Source organism: Ovis canadensis, chromosome 5, assembly GCF_042477335.2.
Source record: "Ovis canadensis isolate MfBH-ARS-UI-01 breed Bighorn chromosome 5, ARS-UI_OviCan_v2, whole genome shotgun sequence".
NCBI lineage: Eukaryota > Metazoa > Chordata > Mammalia > Artiodactyla > Bovidae > Ovis > Ovis canadensis.
Window position 1 is genome coordinate 53,998,095 of NC_091249.1, and position 8,234 is coordinate 54,006,328.

An 8,234-nucleotide genomic window follows, 5' to 3' on the forward strand; every position below is an offset into this window, starting at 1 on the left:
GTTTTGCTATAATCTGTCACCAAAAAAAGGTATTACATAATTATTGACTATATTTCCCACACTGTGCATTTCATACATGTGATTCATTTATTCTGCAACTGGAAGTTTATAGCTCTTAATCTTGTTTGAGCAACATTTGGCATTGCCTTTCTTTGGGACTGGAATGAAAGCTGAGCTTTTCCAGTCCTGTGGCCACTGCTGAGTTTTCCAAATTTGCTGGCATACTGAGTGCAGCATTTTCATAGCATCATCTTTTAGGATTTGAAATAGCTCAACTGGAATTTCATCACCTCCTTTAGCTTTGTTCATAGTGATGTTTCCTAAGGACAATTTGACTTCATGCTATGGTATGCTTGGCTCTAGGTGAAGTGATCACACCATTGTCATTATCTGGGTCATTAAGAGGTTTTTTTTTTTGTTTTTTTTTGTATAGTTTTCCTGTGTATTCTTGCCACTTCTTAATATTTTCTGCTTCTGTTAGGTCCATACCATTTCTGTCCTTTGTTGTGCCCATCTTTGCATAAAATATTCTCTTGCTAGCTCTAAATTTCTTGAAGCAATCTCTAGTATTTCCCATTCTGTTATTTCCCTCCAATTCTTTGCATTGTTCACTTAGGGAGGCTTTCTTATCTCTCCTTGATATTCTTTGGAACTCTGCATTCAGATGGCTATATCTTTCCTTTTCTCCTTTGCCTTTCACTTCTCTTCCTTTCTCAGCTATTTGTAAGACCCCCTCAGACAACCATTTTGCCTTTTTGCATTTATTTTTCTTGGGGATGGTTTTGATCACAGCTTCCTGTACAATATTATGAACTTCTGTCATAGTTCTTCAGGGACTCTATCAGGTCTAATCCCTTGAATCTACCTGTCACTTCTACAGAATAATCATAAGGGATTTGAATAATGAGCATAAAGGGAACATACCACAACATAATAAAAACCATATATGACAAACCATAGCTAACGTCACACTCAACAGGGAAAAGCTGTAAGCATTTCCTCTAAGATCTGGAACAAGACAAGTATGTCCACCCTTACCACTTTTATTCCATGTAGTTTTGGAATTCCTAACCATGGCAACAGAGGTGAAAAATATAAATAAGAGTAATTCACATTGGAAAAGAAGTAATGCTGTCATTGTTTGCAGGTGACATGATACTGTACATAGAAAAAACTAAAAATGCTACCAAAACACTACCACAGTTCATCAATTAATTTGGTAAAGTCACAGGATACAAAATTAATACATGGAAATCTGTTGCTTTTCTATACACTAACAATGAAAATTCAGAAAGAGAAACTAAGGAAGCAATTCTAGTTAGTATCACATCAAAAAGAATAAGAATGCTAGGGAATAAATGACCTAAGAAAACAAAAGATTTATACTCTTAAATCTTTAAGATGTTGATGAAAGTAAATGCAGATTAAACAAACAGATGTAAAGATATTCTTGAACTGGAAGAATCAACATTGTGAAAATTATTATTATCCCAAAGCAGATTCAATGCAGTCCTATTAAATTGCCAATGGCATTTTTCATATTAATAGAATGAACTTTTTAAAATTTGTATGGAGACAGAAAAGATCCCAAATACCAAAGAAATCTTAAGAATAAAGAAATAAACTTGGAGGAAATAGTTTCTGTGATTTCAGACTACACTATTAAAACAAAGCTACAGTCATCAAAAGAGTATAGTACTGGCCAAAAAAAAAAAAAAAAGACATATTGATCAGTGCAGCCCAATAGGAAGCTCAGAAATAAACCAACACACACCTATGGTCAGTGATGTACAACAAAGAAGGCAAGAAAATACCATGGAGAAAAGACAGTCTCTTTCATAAGTGGTGCTGGGAAACCTGGGCAACTTCATGTAAAAGAATGAAATTAGAACATTCTCTACACCATACACAAAAACAAACACAAAATGGATTAAAGGCCCAAATGAAAGTGCAGATGCTATAAAACTTATAGATGAAAACAGAGGCAGAACACTCTTTGAAATAAATTGCTACAAGATCTCTTCAGATCCACATCCTAGAGTAATGAAAATAAAAACAAAAATACATAATGTGACCTAATTAAAATTAAAAGCTTTTCTACAGCAAAGTAAACCATAAGCAAAACAGACAATCCATAGAATGGTAAAAAATGTTTACAAACAAAGTGACAAAGGATTAATCTCCAAAATATACAAACAGCTCATGAAACCCAATATATTAAAAAATAGTAATAATAACCATAAACAAGTAGGTAAAATATCTAAATAGACATTTCTCCAAAAAAGACATGCAGGTGACCAAAAAGTATGTGAAAAGATTCTCAACATTGCTAATTACTAGAAAAATGCATGTCACGACTACAATGGGCTAACACCTCATAGCAGTCAGAATGGTCATCATCATTAATGCCTACAAACAATAAATGCTGGAAAGGGTGTGGAGAAAAAGAGAACCCTCTTACCTTGTTGGTGGCAATGTAAATTGGTATAACCACAATGGAGAATACTATGAATATTCCTTTAAAAAATAAAAATAAAACTACCATATGATCCAGGATTCCAATTCTGGGCATATAGCTGGAAAAAAACATAATTCCAAAAGATACATGCACCCAATGTTCAGCATTATTACAATAGTCAACGTATAGAAGCAACCTGAGTGTCCACATGGTATACATATCCTATGGGATATTACTCAGCCATTAAAAATGAAATAATGTCATTTACAACAACATAATGGATCTGGAGATTAGCATACTAAATGAAATAAGTCCAACAGAGAAAGACAAATATCATGTGATGTGATTTACATGCAGAAGCTAAAAAAAAATGCGATAAATGCAAACTTATTTACAAAACAGAAACAGACTCACAGGCTTCAAAAAGAAACATGGTTACCAAAGGAGAAAGGTGGAAAGGCAGGATAAATTAGGAATAACATGTATACCCTAAAATATACAAAATAGATAATCAGCAAGATTAAGGTATAACACAGGGAACTGTACTCAATATTTTATAATAACCTATTATTCAGGAAAAAAATTATTATTATTAAGGATTATTCAGGACAATAGTCTGAAAAAATGGATATATGTATATGCGGAATTGAATCACTTTGCTGTACGCCTGAAACTAATGCAATCTTGTAAATAAACTATATCCCAATATAAAATAAAAAGTAAATTTTAAAAAGTAAATCAATAAATTGCTAATAAGTATTAATATGTACATATTGGCATTCTTCTCATTGTTTTTGTAGTTCTTCAAGATTGTTTTTGCAGTTCTTTTGTGTTTCTTTCTTCTTTCCTTCCCTTCTGTGTGATATGATGACTAACTTATGTTTGGATTTTTTCTTTGTTGTGTTTTTATCTATTACAAATTTTAGGCTTGTGATTATCATGAGGCTTATATATAGCAATATAGAAAATATGCATATATATATACACATATATATGTAACTGTTTTGTTTCTGATATTTAAATGCATTTTAATGACCTTGAATTTTTGCTTTCTCCCATTATGTTTACTGTTTTTGACATCCTTATTTATATATTTTTCTTTTGTGTGTCCCTTAGCTAATTTTATTATAGATGATCTTATTACTTTTGTCTTTTAATCTTTCTACTAGTTTTATAAAAGGCTTATACTACCTTTATTGCATACCTGCTTTTTCCCATTAGTCTTTTTTCTTTTATAGCTTTAAAATTTCTAAATTGTGGCCTTTGCTTTTCCATTTAGTGATGTCTATTTAACATTTATTGTAGAGTTGGTCTCATGGAGCTAAACCTTTTCAGTTTTACTTGCCTGTGAAATTTTTTCTCTCTCTATCACACCTGAATAAAAGCCTTGCCATATGGATTATTCTTGGCTATAGGTTTTTCACTTTCATCATTTTCAATATAAAGCATTACTCTCTTTTTGCCTACAGAGCTTCTGCTGAAAAGTCAGCTGATAGTATAATGAGAGCTCACTTGTACATAACTGTTGCTTTCCACTTGCTGCTTATATTGTTCTATCTCTATCTTTAATTTTTGCCATTTAATTACACTTTGTCTTGATGTGGTCCCGTTGGGACTTTCTGTTTTGTATTCTCCGTGCTTCCTATACCTGGATGTCTGTTTCCTTTCCCAGGTTGGGGAAAGTTTTACCTAATATGTTTTCAATATGTTCTCAGCCCCCTTCTCTCTTTTTTCTCTTTTTGGGACTCCTTCAGTATTTCTAAATGGTAAAGAAGCTGCCTGCCAATGCAGGAGATGCAAGAGATACAGGTTTGATCTCTGTGTCAGGAAGATCCCCTAAAGTTGAAAACAGCAAACTGCTCTAGTATTCTTGCCTGGAAAATTCCATGGACAGAGGAGCCTGGTGGACTACAGTCCATGGGGCTGCAAAGAGTCAGATACAACTGGATGACTAGAACATGCACGCCATGTGTCAAACATATCTAATTTTTAAATAAAAGAATTTTTTTTCTGAGATCCTGTATCTTCCTTGCTATCATTATTCTGACTTTTCTTCCTGAGAGGCTGCCTATCTCCACTTCACTTAATTGTTTTTCTGGGGCTTCATCTTGCTCTTTCATCTGGTACATATTCCTCTACTGATTCACTTTGTTGAATCTGTGATTATGGTTTTCTTTCTGCAGGGTGCAAGGTTGTAGTTCTTGCTTCTGATGTCTACCCTCTAATGTATGACACTAAGAGGATTTCTCAAGCTTTCTGAGGGGAAGGGCTAGTGGTGGGTAGAGCTGGGTATTGTCCCGCTGGTGGTCAGTCTTGCACTCAGTAAAACTTTAATCTGTTTGTCTACTGATTGATGGGGCTGTGTTCCCAACCTCTTTGTTGTTTGGCCTGAGGTGACCAAGCACTGGAGCCTACAGACTGTTTGGTGGGGCTAGTGGCTATTTCTGGAAGGGCTGACTCCAATGAGTACTTCGCAGAACTGATCCTTCCAGTGTCTTCATCCCTGAATTGAGCCACAGCTACCCTGAATTCTGCAGAAGACCTTTCAATATTACCAAGCAGATCTTGCCTAGTCTCTGATGGGTTCACTATTTTTCCCCCTCTGGGTCCTAGTGTGCACAAGACTTTGTGTGTGCCCTCCAAGAGTGGAGCTTCTGTTTTCTCCAGTGTTGTGGGAGTCCTGCAATCAGACCCCAGTGGTCTTCAAAGCCAGATTCTCTAGGGACTCTTTTTCTCATTCCCTGACCTCCAGCTGTGAAGTTTGACATGGGGTTCAGAATTCTCCTGTGGAATAACTTCTGTGGTATAATTATTTTCCAGTTTGTGGGTTGCTTACCTGCTGGGTATGGCACCCTACTCCAGTACTCTTGCCTGGAAAATCCCATGGATGGAGGAGCCTGGTAGGCTGCAGTCCATGGGGTCACTAAGAATCGGACACAACTGAGCGACTTGACATTCACGTTTCACTTTCATGCATTGGAGAAGGAAATGGCAACCCACTCCAGTGTTCTTGCCTGGAGAATCCAAGGGATGGCAGAGCCAGGTGGGCTGCTGTCTATGGGGTCGCACAGAGTTGGACACGGCTGATGTGACTCAGCAGTAGCAGTACCTGCTGGGTATGGGATTTGATTTTATTATGACCACACCCCTTCTACTGATTCATTCTGGCTTCTCTTTGTCTTTGGATGTGGGGTATCTTTTTTTGACAGGTTTTTCATTGTTGTTCAGCAGTTGTGAATTCCTTTCACATGAATTTCATTTCATCACTGCACAGATTCTCTAGTTGTGGCACACAAACTTAGTTGCTGTGCAGTGTGCGTGATCTAAGTTCCTCGACCAGGGATGAAACCCATGTTCCCTGCATTACAAGGTGGATTCTTAGCCACTGGACCACCAGGGAAGTCTCTGAGGTTTATTTTTAAATGCTTAAATACCTAAGACACATTGATGAACAGATAATGATTACTAGGCAGTTTTCCACAAAGACAGACCAATACAAAAAATGCATCTATATCTATATCTATCTACCTATCATCTGTCTATCTACCTATCTATCCATAGAGAGACAGAGAAAGAATTGTCTCACAGAAAAGTAATGATTGATAAGTCTGAAATTTCTAAGTGGGCCTGACAGCTGAAAATTTAGGTAAGAATTGAAGCTGCATCTTGAGTCTGAATTCTGTAGGACAGGAGTCTGGAAATTTAGGCCAGCTTCTATGTTGCAGTCTTAGAAAGAATTCTTTCTTTCTTGGTTTATATCAGTCTTTTTAAACTAAGGCTTTTAGTTGATTGGATGAGGACCACACAACATTATAAAAGGTTAAGTGAAGTGAGTGAAAGTCACTCAGTCGTGTCCAACTCTTTCCAACCCCATGGACTGTCCGTGGAATTCTCCAGGCCACCATACTGGAGTGGGTTCAGTTCAGTTCAGTTCAGTCACTCAGTCGTGTCCGACTCTTTGTGACCCCATGAATCACAGCACGCCAGGCCTCCCTGTCCATCACCAACTCCCAGAGTTCACTCAGACTCACGTCCATCGAGTCAGTGATGCCATCCAGCCATCTCATCCTCGTCCTCTTCTCCTCCTGCCCCCAATCCCTCCCAGCATCAGAGTCTTTTCCAATGAGTCAACTCTTTGCATGAGGTGGCCAAAGTACTGAAATTTCAGCTTTAGCATCATTCCTTCCAAAGAAATCCCAGGGTTGATCTCCTTCAGAATGGACTGGTGGATTGCCTTGCAGTCCAAGGGACTCTCAAGAGTCTTCTCCAACACCACAGTTCAAAAGCATCAATTCTTCAGCGCTCAGCTTTCTTCTCAGTCCAACCCTCACATCCATACATGACTACTGGAAAAACCATAGCCTTGACTAGACGGGCCTTAGTCAGCAAAGTAATGCCTCTGCTTTTGAATATGCTAAGTTGGTCATAACTTTTCTTCCAAGGAGTAAGAGTCTTTTAGTTTCATGGCTGCAGTCACCATCTGCAGTGATTTTGGAGCCCCCCAAAATAAACTCTGACACTGTTTCCACTGTTTCCCCATCTATTTCCCGTGTAGTGATGGGACCAGATTCCATGATCTTCGTTTTCTGAATGTTGAGCTTTAAACCAACTTTTTCACTCTCCTCTTTCACTTTCATCAAGAGGCTTTTTAGTTCCTCTTCACTTTCTGCGTAAGAGTGGTGTCATCTGCATATCTGAGGTTATTGATATTTCTCCCGGCAGTCTTGAATCCAGCTTGTGTTTCTTCCAGTCCAGCGTTACTCATTCCTTTAAGATTGAAAGTGAAAAGTGAAAGTGAAGTCGCTCAGTCGTGTCTGACTCTTTGTAAAAGTTTATGTAAAAGTAGCCTTTACATATATGTAACCGACAAGTGAACTCATGTATAGCATATATAAAATATCTCTAAAAAATACAAGGAAAAGACTGACAAAACAACTGAAAGGGTCAAATGATTTGAAGAATTGTCTTAAAATCACAGCAGATGGTGATTGCAGCCATGAAATTATAAGACGCTACTACTTGGAAGGAAAGTTATGACCAACCTAGACAGCATAGAAAAGCAGAGACATTACTTTGTCAACAAAGGTCTGTCTAGTCAAGGCTGTGGTTTTTCTCGTAGTCATGTATGAATGTGAGAGTTGCACTATAAAGAAAGCTGAGTGCAAAGATTAGCCCACCAGGCTCCTCCCTCCATGGGATTTTCCAGGCAAGAGTATTGGAGTGGGTTTCCATTTCCTTCTCCAGGGGATCTTCCTGACTCAGAGATTGAACCTGGGTCTCCCACTTTATAGGCAGACGCTTTACCATCTGATCCACTAGGGAAGTCCTCCTTTAAGATTCAATTCAGTTCTGTTCAGTTGCTCAGTCATGTCCGACTCTTTAGGTTATGATAAATATATTTTATGTTAATTTTAAGAAGAGGGAAACTGAAAGTGATCTCCCTAACTCCCTTTCTCCCCCCCACCTCCCTTTCTCCCCCGCCAACCTTTTCTTACTCCCTCTCGTATATATTTTTTGTTTGCTTATACAGTTATCTTTTCTCTTTATATATATATATATATGTATATCTATATATGTATTATTAACATATACTTGACTTATGGTGTTTCAGGTGCACAACAAGGTGATTCAGTCATATGTATAAATATATATTATCTTTGAAATTATTTCCCATTATAGGTTATTACAAGATATTGATTATAGTTCCCTGTGCTATACAGTAAAGCTTTGTTTCTTGTGGCACATCTATTTTTTAAATTAGAAATCTAGCATTCTA